Raw genomic sequence first — 14,674 nt, forward strand, 5'->3', positions numbered from 1 at the left:
AACTTGAAAGTTCGATGTGGGAGCTGTCGTTTTCCCTTGCCGCGGGAGGAATTATAGCAGTTTCCTTTTTCTATCTGCAAGCATGGTGTTATTTTATAGGCTTATGTTAAAAAAAAGTCTCATAGTAAATCACTTTAGATAGAGCTATTTTAAGAGGAGAGGGAGGAAAGTAACATCATAAGTTTATTTTTAAAAAATAGTATTTTATTATATGAAAGCAACAAATTGGCATAATGAAAGCTTCTTAACCGTACCTTCCGTCGCAGTTGTGATTTTATTGGTCTCTTTCCGAGACAAGCGACGGCGCTAAACCACTCAGCTAATTAAACACGAGTTATATTGTGACATTTTTATTGTGTCTAATCTTAGAACAGCCTGTTAATGCTTTTATTTTCAATTAGAAGACATCTTGTATACGCTTGTTTGTTTTAGTAGAAACTCCAGACATACGGGACTCATTATAGATTTCCTTGCAACAATTAAGGTCTTCTTCGCTCATTTGAATGTAGCTTGTTTGTCTAATTATTCTTTCTATCCTGCCTCATTCAGACATTCTAAACTGCGCTATGTATCCTGGAATTAAATTCGAAACAAAGTCTTTTCATTCTCAGTGGTTAGGAGCTGCGACTTAAATCAATTTTTGTCGATGGGGAATGATACCCTTTCGTTTTCACCCATTGACATGTTGCAGAGATAAGTCTATTCGGAATTTACTCCTCTTCACATGATAAAGGTGCTTCTTCCCACTCTGGATAACAAGCTAGAAATATTAACTTCCCACAGCGGATTAAAATTCAACTGTGACAAGTATGATGTTTCGAACTCCCGTGTTATTGTGGAGTCGATCACCATAGCAACATTGGTTTATTATTTTGGATTATTCAAACTCAAAACTTGGATCATTCAGTGAAAAATATTTGTATTCTGTATCTCGAGAAAATTATTTGTACAACACCGAGTGAACCGTCACAAATTCTTATCATTATCACTGCTTTATTTTATATTCTAAGCTGAGCTCGAACCCGCCACACCGATGCCTATAATTTCTCTAAAATAAATTAAGATGCATTCTTGTCAATAAGTACAGAGGTACTGCAGTAAAGTACAAATACGCTGCGTTAAATATTTTAAATTGCAGACATAATTAGCACGATATTCTTAAAAAATCCGTTGATCAGTACCTAAACCTCAGACAAGATGCTTATTTCCTGTAGCAAAAGTTTATGTAAAATACGCTCTGGTAGGGGAAAAAAAGTACTTGAACTTCGACACCTGTTTGTTTGCTCCATAACATGTATCGTTGTTAGATATTCAGTGCTTTTTTTTTCTCCACCATACTGTATAATCCCAGAAATAGAAAAAGAAATACTATATCTATTTAGCTAAAAAAAAAAAATCTCTAAAGCAAATATAAACAAGTATGGGAATCTCACAGAAATGAAATAAATACAAAATAAATCCTTTAAAGTCTCTTATTTCTCAGTGGGAGTAGGTTGATCTCTATTATAGTCCTAACTTAACTTTTTGGAATATCGGTGAACAACCGGTCTCCACATTTAGCACGCAATGATCGCTGAGCTATTAGTGATTTTATAGGTATCGCGGGGAGGTTGGTGGTACGCGGACAACTGCTATCTCATCCATAACAGGTAATTGTCTGAAATAGTTCTACAGTCCATTTTTTTGAGTTTGTGGTGTTAACTGAATTTCCGAAAAGAGAGTGAGCTACTTGCCTGTGTCGAAGATCGGCTGACTCAGAAAGCTGCTGGAGGGTACGTGGGCTGGGCAAACGCCCCAGAAAAAAGTTCTAGTCGGCGACTAGAATCGAGACTGACAGAAGACCGTTGTCTTCTGTCTCCTGCTAGTATTAAGATAACTTTATGAATTTCGAAATTAATTATTGCCATAGGGGTAGATTAAACAATGTGGATGATCTTATCGTGTATGTTGTCCCTCTGTGTATAATATATTACCATATTCATCGGTGTTTGTCACTAAGACTATTTCTGTATTTATTGTGACATATGGATAATTTTATGGACTTTGTAACATTGATGAGCTCTGCTACCTTCCTGTTACATAATCTTATAAATATAGTTGCAAAATTGCAACTATATTTATAAGATATTTTGCAACTATATAAATATAGTTGCAAAATTCTAAAATTATATAAAAAAAATCTCTTTCCCATAATTACGCCACAGATTTTTGTGCACTTTAAAACAAACGTAAAGCTTCATGTGAGTACTTTTACTCATGAAACTAAGGGGGTTGGCTGATGATCCATCTCTCTCTTGCTGGTTTGATGATACGGTACTGTTAACTGAGGATGGGGTGATATATTTTACAGAATGCCCATTTGTTTCTTCCTCTATAAATAGTAAATGTATAGTCGTTTTTAATGCATTTTTTCCCCTCAGTGGTTTGCACTTTTTAGTTTTCCTATGCATCTTGTTTTGAACCTTTTCAGAGTGTTGATAAAAGTAACTACGATGCGTGCAAAATGGAAATGCTGTACATTGAATATTTACTTCCTGGTTTCGACTTATTTATGTATGATACAATATTTATTCATCATTTCCAACAAATGACCTTGAGAACTCTGCAGGAAACATCTACGAGTATTTACAAGCTGGAATTGGTTTGCTTTGTCAACCTTGAAATCTAATGGTGGGTAGGGAAAGAAAAAAAAATCGCGTGGGCTATTAAAAGGTGAGAAACAAAACCGCACCTCACATAATTTCAAGTACACTTGCTGTTACTCTGCGATCTGGCAACTCAGCGGTTGCTTCGCATACCAAAGGTGTTCAATTATCATAAAATTCTTAAATCTAGCGAGGTCACTTTCTCTTTAAGGAGATTGCAGCAGCAGATAGGCTGCTGAAGTCGCTTCAAAGTTATTTTTATTTCACTTATCGAAAGTAGCGGTGGGAATGATATTAAGATAAGCGGGCACTTTCATTGAATAAATTTGAATTATAATTATACAAGAAGCGTCGAGTTCTTAAGTAGCAACAGCTGAATATATCGGTTTAATAAGTTGTGTAAGTATAATAATTGCTTCTGATTTTAAACTAGTATGTAGTAGATGGTTTCTTTGCACTCGACAGTTGAAAGAATGTGTCCTTTGGGATGGAAAGAGCTAGGTTCGAATCCTGTCTTGGTTGCGAGGAACATGTATAGACGCTTTTCAAGTGAAGCGAGTTAGCACTTTCATACAGAGGTGAAAAGATTTTAATTCTAGAAAATTCGGGTTCACCCGCACAAAATAGACAAACCGTCAGGAATACACTTCGCTCATTGATTCAGTTGCCTTCTATTATTAAAGCAAACTCTCAGATTTTTCGATACTCCTCCCTTTTTGTTGAAAATGCATACTTGTTGACTGTTAATGCTTTGATAGTTACAGATATAGAAATAATTTAAGTTTGTTGCCCTGCATCAACTGTTCAGAATGCGACCGCTCCATTTTTAAATCATATCGTATTGCAGTGCATGCCTTTATTCATTAATCTTCCGATTTGCAACGGTTCAGTGGTATCAGAAACGTTTTACTGGCTTAAACCAACATTTCTGATAAGTGATCTAATTCATTGTTTGTGTTGCTCTACGATTGTTTGATTCGTATCGAACTGATTTTAGTTTCCGATCGCTTCATGGTCCAGTAATCGAACTATCCTACAAATATAACTTTCTGGTCAATTCGTTCTCACACTTTCAACGTAACTGCTATTCAGATGTTCCTAAACTTTTTGTTTGTATCATTTTCAGATTACAGCCAAATTTATATTTAAAAAAAAAAAAAATCTAAATACCAAAATGAATCGAAATTCTTTTGATTTCTACCCATACCAATGGAAAACGAGCTATTATATTAGGTGACTATTCATTTCTGTGGAATGCCTATTCACCTGATAAACAGTTTTCAAGTAAAGATTTTTTTTTTTTTTTTTGTTTTAAATTTTAAAACCTCATCGTACTCCCATGTCCGAATTATTAGTTAAGTACGCAATTAGATTGAATGGGGTTTCTGAAATAAAAGTGAGTTAGCTGATCTCATACGGAAGGAAGGAAGCAGGTTTTCTTTCTCCTGGAAATTGATTTTTTTCATCTCGCATACAGGCAAATCGGCCAAATAATACACGCAATTTTCAGCAGTGGAGACGGTGGGTTGTGTGGAGTGCCCTCCTGCAATGATTCCTCATAGATGTCACGTAATAATAATAAAATAATTTATTTTCTCTTATTCTAAATAATTGCACCGAATTTAATAAAATTCGTGAAATTGCGATAAATAAATATTTTGTGATGGAATCAGTTTTCTTGAAATAACTCTAATTTTATAGTTCTCAATCAACGCTTATAGTATTGTTTAGAAGAGGGTTGATGGAAGAGGAAAATGGAAAGAGAAAGGTTTTCGTAGTTTGTATTAGCAATTTAGTGGAAAGAAGTTTTGTTGTACGGAAAAAAAAACAAACAAACAAACTTAGGCACTTGGTTAGAAATCAGTAACCACTGTGTTCATACTTTAACCAAAAATCATGATGCCATTTCAAGCCTCAAGGTAATTACGTGTATTGTATTGTGTATCATGTCGCAGTCATTTAACTTTATTTAGTGGTCATAACTGCGGCTCTTATTAGCAAACCAGAAACTTTCTATTTGCGACTAGAAATGTATGTCACTCCGCCTTTGTGACCTGCCTACTCCATTGCACACGGTATATGTTCGTAGGTGGATAACTACACAGTAATAGTATGTAGTATCTGCCTACATTGCATATATATATATACAATGATAGATAGATAGTCAACGACTATCGGATATGTATATACTACAATTGATCCTAAATGCTTTCGCAAACATCCATACTACGGTAGAATTTGAACCCATATCTTGTTTGTTAGAAATGCCGAGATGCTATTCTCGGTCATCCAAGGCCTGTGGTTAGAATATTTTTTGCGTTATTGTAGGTATATATATATAGTGTGTGTGTGTGTGTGTGTGTGTGTGTGTGTGTGTGTGTGTGTGTGTGTTTTGATGGTAGATTAAGTAGTACAGACGGCAAGTTGTGCTGTAAGAATGCCACCCATTAATAATTCTTTGGGACCCCTTGGAGGTGCGACGCGACCTAATAATAATATAATATCGTTAGAGGGACCAACACATACTTTAGTTTACTTCTTTATATATCCTCCACAGGAATTATAATTTTATTGGCTTTACATTTAATGAATGTTTCTTTCCTGTAGTATTATCATTTGTCCTGTTACATTTAATGTAGATCCGTGATAAACATGGCCTTTCAATACACTAAAACGAATATCCGAAGAATAGAATAGAATAAGTAGTTTTGCGAATTAAGCACATTTTCCCCTTGTATTGAAGTGGCAAGACTGCAGGGGAATAGGATGGATACGCATATCTTCTAAAAAATTGCGTTATACGAAATTACCAGGGGCGAATTCTCCATGCTTGCTGCGCAAGTTCATTAATTGAGAAAGAAATAATATTTATTTGTTAATAAATGCATGCATTTATAAGCATTTCATTTAGGCTTTTATTTTTGTAGACAGAAGACGTCTTAAGCTTGCGCGGCAATAATTAAGCTTTGCGTTGTGTATCGAAGGCCGATGCTTGCTCATCTAGTCAAAGCTACGTTGGCTTGCTCAGTTGTAGGAGCTTCCAGATCCTCCAAGTAGCACTGTGATTTCATGCGCGCGCATAGCCATTTCACATCAAGAGTGAGAAATGGCTATGCGCGCGCATAGCCATTTCTCACTCTGTTGTTTAAACACAGGCCATACACAGTCAACGTAGCTCTAGCCAGTGAGCTTCAGCCAGCCTTTACACGTGTGCATGTTGCTTGGGAAAATTAAGTTACAACCAACTTTTTATGACGATGTTATTGACCAGTTCATAAAGAAAAACCGTAGAGTGGAATTTGTATTCAAGTAGCTAAATTGAAAAAGATAGAAAATCATTTGTAAAATAAATGTATTTGTGTGATTAAATGTACATAAATTTCTAAATATATAATTTTAAATGGTCAGTAATTCATTATTCCGCTAATCAGACTTCAATCACACCTCTCACTCCCTCAATGATAACAAAAGTAAGCGTGAATTTCAAGACCATCATTCGCCCCTGGAAATTACGTTGTGATTACATGTTTGTTGTCTGCCACTTTACTCACCGCCCATTCGTAAAATAAGAACCAGACAAAAGTTCTCGGAAAGCTTAAAAAGCGTAGGTGACAGGCACTCCCCCCCCCCCCCAGCAATCTGCAGGACTAAAACAAAAGAATCGAGCTCACAGGACAACATGTTTTTGTTTGAGGTAGTGAGTGTGTGTAATTTCTCGTGTTATCCTCAGCATTACCTTGCTTGTTTTGAAGTAAAAAATAGAGGACAAACTGATTGAATTCCTATCAGCGCTCAGGTTTAATATTAAATGCACATATTGCAACCTGAAAACACTTAAAAAATGAAATACACAGCAGTGCCGTGCTGCTGATGAAATCAGATATTAGGTTGTATCCAGTGGGTTACCTTACATGAATCAGCGGCATTTTGTCTATTGAGGATATAAAGCACAGTTTCCCTCCACCCCTCTCATGGCATATCCATTTCTGAACCTGAACAATGTTATGCCAACTCATATTTATCCCCCCCCGTACTTCTGCGCGAATAAAATGAATAAAAGTTGAATAAATAAAAAAAAACAACTGAAATCTACACTATATATATGGCGCACTAAAACCTAATTTGAGTTGCATGCTCTACTATACTATAAATCCCAGTCATACTGGCGCGACCGTTCCACGTCTTTCACGGCGACGGGCTACAGTGATTTTAAGCGGCGATACGTTCCAGATTGCACGAATTAAAGTTCCCGCAGCTCGCGTAACAAATTGTTGGGTATTAGTATTTCTCCAGTGGGAGTGAATACATTCTGTGCTTCTATATTTACCATTAGTTTGAAAATATGGTTAATCACCATATAGGAATCAGCAGTTGATGTAATAGTAATAACTGTACTTAATGATTAAAGTACTTTTGATTATTAAAAAAACGATGAATTTTTATTTACTACATACTCGAATTCATAGCTAACAAGGCTACACCTATAGGTTCGACTTTGATTTCCTGAAAACAAAACATTTTGAAATTTTCGCGAAACATCAACGTCTATAGATTCGCACTAAATGGAAAGGAGAGTTGAAATTAAAGAGACAACAGTTGCCTGATTAGCTAAGTTCTCAGTGACTTAGGAAAAATAAAATGCTTCATCAAAGTTTATTTATGAAGTTGAAAACTGATTTAGGAACTTCCGCTGATAGAAATCTTACACACGTTCCCTCTAGTTAAGGTATAACGAGTTGCGGTTTGTATTTGCATAAATAAAATCTTCATATAAATGCGATTTAATAAAACACATACGTTACGTATTTGTGCATATTTGTTACGGGAGTAATTTCTTGAGCCTGATTCGGTTGCCTAGTGTCATATCCAAAATGAGTGTTTCCACTTTGTGCTATTGAATTTGTTAATTGAAATAGGATGCAAACAGTGTGGGCGTTTACCCCCCCCCCCCCCTTATTGCAGCGATTAATGTTGTTGGGCACGTGTAACTTATAAAGATGTGCTCTGTTTAATGCGATGACATTTAATACAGTACATACATTCTTACAGTAAATCTTAAAAATGCGTAGTTCTAATTCCTTGATTTACGCGGACAAAGTAATGGCAAGATTAGATCGATTATCTATTCGGCTTTTCACGGATTTGATAGAAACAATTAAAAAAAAAAAAGTCGTGGATAATAATTATGTATTGCTTAACGACTTCGTGGGGACCCAAAATCAACTAATGGTAGTTACCTCAATATACTCAACTACAATTCTCTTCCACCAGCTCAATTTCAGGTGTATAAGCTCTTATAAATGCACCTTGCCTCAAGATGGTATTCGAACTTTTTTTTTTTCAAAGGATGCATGTCGCGTTGTTCACACAGGCATTCCAGTTTGATGGACTTTATATATATATATATATATATATATATATATATATATATATATATATAGATTGATTTAATTAAATCTTAAGGACCTCTCAAATGTTTATTAAAATTGTGATCTGTCACTGCGAATAACAGCCTTCTAACGTTAGCACTCTGCAGATTACTCCTGATTCTTCCTAGAGAATTTAATAATCTCGCAAGTGCGTAATTCTCTCTGTCTGTGTGTGTGACCTCATGTTTTTGGCCTTGATTCATTCACTCGTTTTCCGAACTGTGGGTCCCGCTTCCTAGGGAAAGCCGGTGTCAAAATAAGCGCGCCTAGTAATGACAAAATTACAGCAATCACGTAATTTTCTGCGTGGTGCTTTGTAGATCGTTTCCCGCTGGACAGTGTACTTTATTCTTAATGTCATATGACTTAAATGTTTATTTTTTTTTTTTTTTTTCCCCTCCAGAAAACATACAATTTTGAATCTGAAACCTTAATTTTCCCAAACTATGCATGAATAAAATAAATGCCAGACATTCAGAAGCTGTAAATATGGACGCACTTTTTATGCAACAAAATTAATGCAAATCACCATGTTGTAGGAATTTTATCCAGCATCCAAGTTGCTAATATTTAAAGTTTTAGACCTTAAGAAAGTAAAGATTGCTATGCATTATTTCAAACTGTGTGTGTGAGAGAGAGAGAGATTCTTATCCGTTTTTTTTTTCAAATCGGGAAATCCTTCCTTTCTTTAGAGACCAAAACACGAAACATTTTCAAGCCACTTCGGATTTCCAGTAGACGTGGAGGGGAAATTTATCTCCCACCTGAAGACATTCACAAACATCCATGCCAACGGCAGGATTCGAACTTGCATTTTATTTGGTATGAGCGAAACCATTTCAGACTAAATAAGTAAACAAAATTGTCTGCATTTTGACTATACACCACAATATTCCTTTATTTCATTATCTTTTATTGCACTCTGATGTCACGTAATTATGTAGTGTTGTCAATTTATTCGAACTGAATAATTACGAATATGATTATCATTATTATGAAATCGTATGTCTAAAAATATTAACCATTTTATTGGTATAAAAACTATCAAATGGGAACTGGTTCTTTGTAGCTTTCATATAGTCTTCTCGAGTTCATTGGACGACAAAAAAAAATCAGGTTAACTGGAAGTGACAGGTCACGGCTACATGTCAGATTACAATATTCAGCTTACAAGATTCTATTGCTGGCATTGAGTTACACGCTCATTTTTGCTGAATTTGATTTCATTACCATCCATTGGTTTGAGGGTACTTTCAACTTCCTTATCATCTCTTCACTGGCTTTTGAATTTCCTTATCACACAAACTCTTCAGCTTTGAAACAAAAATAAATTAGCCATTGTTTCACCACAATGCTTACATATATACGATGTATGTGTGTGTATCCATCGTCATATAGTAAGCAATTTTGTTTGTGAGTGAGAGATCGAATGGTGTTTCTTCTGGTTGAAATTTAGTAATGACTCATAAATGTCAAGCCTTTTTATGTAATTTAAATAGCGGGCAATTGTTACAAAAGCTCAGGGACTATTTATTTGTTTTAAAGTATGATTTTTTAAATAAAAATTCTAAATGGATTGGCTATTTGTATTTAAAAACGCAGCGGCAGTAGTTATTTGTAACGTAATTCTAGATATGTCTGTGCCTCTGTAAATGTTACGCCATTTAGCATCGCTTCTTGAAATAACATCTTCCAGTATATACGATCCTTAACAGCATTGAAGGTCATACAGAAGTTTCCGTCTATAAATCTGTCGACGGCGCATGTATTTTTTAGCACTTCTGGTCGAAATTGAATGCCGCAAGTAATTTCACAGCTAAAACATGAATTTCTCTCTTTCGCTCACTCACACATACACAACCCTGAAAACTGGCAACGTAGATAACACACCCTGCAGCAGTTCTTTTGACATTTTCCTAAACTTTATACTTATTTTGCAATTCTAAAATACATTAGGAAGAATTTGTGTTATTAGTTGCTATTAAAATGTTAAAATGCCGCTTTGAGTATTGTTGCACTGGCCTTGGAAATATTTCATAAGGGTTTTATTTCTCCTCCTTGTCGTTAAAGTCGTCTTAATGATTATGGTGATAGTGATCGTTATTCTTAATCATTTGACTAGAACTACTCAAATCTGAAAACTACCCAACATTATATGGAAGTAAATGAAAACTTTCATCACTTAACTGCTAATTTTAAAACTTTTAGCAACATAATACATACCTCCCCTCCTCGTGTTAACTAGCATTTAATACAAATACACAAATATTTAGTCTCCATAATGGACACCTTATGTGCATTCACAACAAATTGTGTTGTCTGCTGTGCAGTAAGAGCAGTGTTATTACAACGTGTAATTTCATCGTTTTTGACCCTTTGTGGTCCTGCCAATAGTGATTATAATAAAAAGTGAAAATAACTCGACAGACTTTTTCGTAAAGATTCCAGTTATTAAATTTCAGTTAAATACAACCAATCTGCCAAAATCCCGAATAATTTGTATACAAACGGACAAAATGAATTTTAACCCATTTTGCGAAACTTATCTAAAAATGTAAATTATACTCAAGTCTAAGCATAGTTTGCGCGTGAAGTATCTTCATGACCATGCATATAGAGACTATTGACACAACGCATAGCGGTATACACTGTCGAAAGGAAGTGTACTTCGTATTATGAGATACTGAGACGATGATGTGAATTCAATAGCCTCTATACCCGTACATGCAGCGTAGTCTTGAAGATGCTTCAAGCTCAAACTTCGTTTTTATTTGGGTAAAGGAGATTAAGCAAGAAATAATTTCTTGGCAAGTATAACTTGCACAGTAACCAACTGAAAAAAAAAAATATATATATATATATATATATTAACTAAAAATAATAATGACATAAACAGTAACTAGAAATTTTTCATGCGGTAGCATGTAGTTTGGGTAGATTTGATACAAGAATATTGTCATTCAGTTTTAATTCTAGTCCACGGGGAAATAAATAATTATTGTTAATATATTGGATTAATAAAGGGCAAATATTTTTCTTAAAAGATGATCTTCTGTAATCGAAGAGAAAGTTATATTTTACCCAATTTTTTAGTACCTATTAATAGTCACTAGTGAAAAGTAGTCTTTATTACAAATTGCGTTATATATCAAAATTTGTTGGAATCAATTCTTTTGCATGTTGTAAATTAGCTTGATGGCGTGTTTCTTGAAATTATGTTCATTATGACTTACCACAATTGCGTTTCGGGTTAATATCTGGGTTGTCTAGACTTTGTGTCGGTGTATATGTCGACTCAGAGACACCGGGTCATTCATTGAACGTGATCATCAATAATTTAGTTCTTAGGTCGAGCAACACGAGAAGCTTGCTGGAATGCAAAATACAGAAAATAAGAAAGCGAAGTATAGCTTGAAATTAATAAAGTATTAGGTATCCGTTATATTTGTTACATAACTAAAGCTTTCTGCGCATTCATAACTAAAAAGAACTTTTTTTTTTTTTTAACTTCGTGATCTACGGTGTAGAATGAAATATGATGTGAACATTGAAACTTTCTCCGGCCTAACTACATAATTTAGCAGAATTTCTTGAGTTACTTTGTGCTTATTTCATCTGTTTATAAAAATATAAGGATTGCATTTCGTTGAGAGAAATATACCTGTCTTTTTTATTACATTATTTAAATTAAAATACTTTATTGACTCTGTCCTCCATCCTGAAACCTTATTCTTAATAACGTGATGTTTCACGTTCGACAACAGCTATGCACTTAGAGTGCATAGCTGTTGTCGAACACCCTGAACTAATTTTTGGTAAATATCAAATGTATTTGAGAATTTCTATGCGGACTATGGGAGATATCTCAGTAGTTTCTGAAAAATGAAGTTGGACTTGAAATCTCAGCTCTACACTAATCACAGCAAATATGCTATGATAAATGTTGATTCAAGTGGCATCATAGCAGTATGATAAAAATGCAGTCATGCTAGTGAACTGTTGATCTACGCTGTGACATTACATGAAGCGAGGTAGAAGTCGTCTTCTAAAAAATTATCACTGTCCATACGATCAAAGTTTGTATCATTCGCACGGTTGCTAAATCTCCATCTTGACCATATAAACCGAATGGTAGCTGTTCGGTGTTTGTATGTTAATCTTGGCTACACTTATTCTTATTTACTTAGTTTTGCATTTGTGTTTAATTTAAATTATAAAAATTCATTAAAAAACTTTTGCAAAGTAAAGCAAGAACTTTGACAGCCTGTTTATTGGTTCCACCTACATTACTGTGAAAATCTTAGTTCATTGTTATAAGGAATGTGCATCTTGCTAGAGCATAAGGACTTGTCCATATACGCGCTATACGTCTAGCTATCTTTCCTGTGCGAGTCAGATATTTGGACTGGGGAAGAAATGCAAACTCGGCCATATTTCAGAAAGTGCGTCAGACTCTAGAGGATTTCATCTTTTATAGCACACATGCAGCATACATTATTTTGTGCGAACTTCAGTACATCTTTAATAAGAATTACGAGGGTGGTCTGAAAAGTTCTCGGCCTAACAACGAAAAAACGAATTTATAATTTCAAAATTATTTTTATTTTTCAACATAATATCCGTTAAGACTAATACATTTATTCCAGCAATGTTACAGCGCCATTATCCCGTCCCTGTAGTGGTTCTCAGTAAGATCTGCAAAATAATTCTCTACAGCTGCAATCACTTCTTGATTCGAAGAAAAACACTGATCAGCGAGGAAGAGTTTTAGTTTCGAGAAGAGATAGAAGTTAGAGGGAGCCAAATCTGTGGAATAGGGTGGATGTTTCAGATCCCTTAATTTTCCCATTGCCAAAACACCTTTGTGGGCAGGTGCATTGTCCTGATGAAAGATGATTTTTTTTCTTCTGCAAACCGGGTCTTTTCTCACGCATTTTTTCATCTAGTCTGGTTAAAAAATCGGAATAATATTCCCGGTTATTGTTTTACCCTTATGCTCAAGACAGCATAAAATACAATAGGTGTTAGTCAAATATATAGAAATAAATGTCATTGTACTTTACATTACTTCTACATGGATATTAACTGCTGGTTTTAGTTATTTTCATGTCTTTTTATGTAATTAATAAACAAAATGCCTTTTATCGTTCCAACCGATGACATGACTTTTCCTGCTGATTGGAACCGACTTAGTCTTCTTTGGTGCTAAACAACCGGCTTCTGTCCACTGTTTTGACTGCTGTTTGGATTCTGGTGTGTAATGGTGAATCCAAGTCTCATCCATAGTAATAAATCGACGCGCAAAATCAGTTTTATTCTGGTTAAAACGCTCCAAGATTTGATTCTGGTTTTTATTCTGATTAAAACGTTCCGAGATTTTCATGCGAGTGCGTTTTTGATCTGCTGCGAGCAAGTGCAGCACCTATCTTGCGCAAAGATTTTTCATATGTAATTCTTCATGCAAAATATATCCTACACGTTCTTTTGAAATGCCTATAGTCTCAGCAGTTTCACGCACTTTGACTCTCCGGTCATCCAATACCATATCGTGCACTTGATATGATTTCTGGTGTTGTTACACTTTTTGGACGTTCTTCACGTGGATCATCTTCAACTCTGGTACGGCCACGTTTAAACTCGGCAGCCCATTTCTTAATTGTCGAAAATGAAGAAGAGAGCCTATAAACTTTTATGAACTTCCAATGAATTTTTTTTGGCATTAAACCTTCTTTTACAGAGAATTTTATAACCGTACGATACTCAACTTTATCCATTTTAAGGGACAGAGACAACACTTTTGCTTCAGACAGCTGTATAAAAACAAATTACTTGATAGAATGACTTACAATTACACATGGATGCTTATAATAGGTGTACCAACTTAGGGGGAAAAAATCTTGCCGATAGTGTTGCCATCTATGGTCGAGGCCGAAAACTTTTCAGATCACCCTCGTATTTTGTTTATTATTTGCTTGGCTGTAAGAATAAATTCATTTAGCACAGTCATAAAATGCACACAATTTTCAGTTATGCAGCGCGGGCGCTCACACATACACATATATGTTAAAATAGCTTGAGATAATAATACAGTATTATGTTATTTAGAAAAATTATGATGGAATACTTTCGGGCAGAGTTAACTGGATGCCTGTTGTTTTCAAAGAATATATCTCCTGTTTAAAAAGTTTGATACATTGACTGAAAGTTAACAAAGATTTACCACACGTGTGTTTTTATCTTATTTGAGAATACCCTAAGTAAAATTCAGTATATGGCTGGCTGTCAATAACCATTTCATGTTGCTTTTCTCTCAGCGTTTTTATTTCATTGTAACCTGATTTTTAATTTTTTTTTCATTTTCATGTATGGACTTAGACAAGCTTGTTTGTCTGGTTCTGTGCATGTTTATTGCTGAGTAGATTCTTTTCGGTATGTGCATTGTATAATGTGAATCCCCAACAGCAGTTCACTTATTACACAATGGAACAAAAATATATCGAATTGTATTCAAAAATTCAAATATATTTCATCCAGCGTTACGTGGGCATCATCAGGGAGACATTGGATGAAATATATTGGAGTTTTGAATAAAATTCTACG

The 14,674-nt window shown here is 34.9% G+C and overlaps 1 protein-coding gene across 3 annotated transcripts in view; it reads left to right on the forward strand.

The window, feature by feature from the left end:
- LOC150110194 (katanin p80 WD40 repeat-containing subunit B1-like) overlaps positions 1–14,674 on the forward strand; it is a 351,290-nt gene that overhangs the window by 67,547 nt on the left and 269,069 nt on the right. The gene's annotated exons all lie outside the window — the stretch shown is intronic.

This window comes from Typopeltis vanoorti, chromosome 1 (assembly GCF_054136105.1).
Source record: "Typopeltis vanoorti isolate ZY-2024b chromosome 1, IOZ_Tvanoo_1.0, whole genome shotgun sequence".
Taxonomy (NCBI): domain Eukaryota; kingdom Metazoa; phylum Arthropoda; class Arachnida; order Uropygi; family Thelyphonidae; genus Typopeltis; species Typopeltis vanoorti.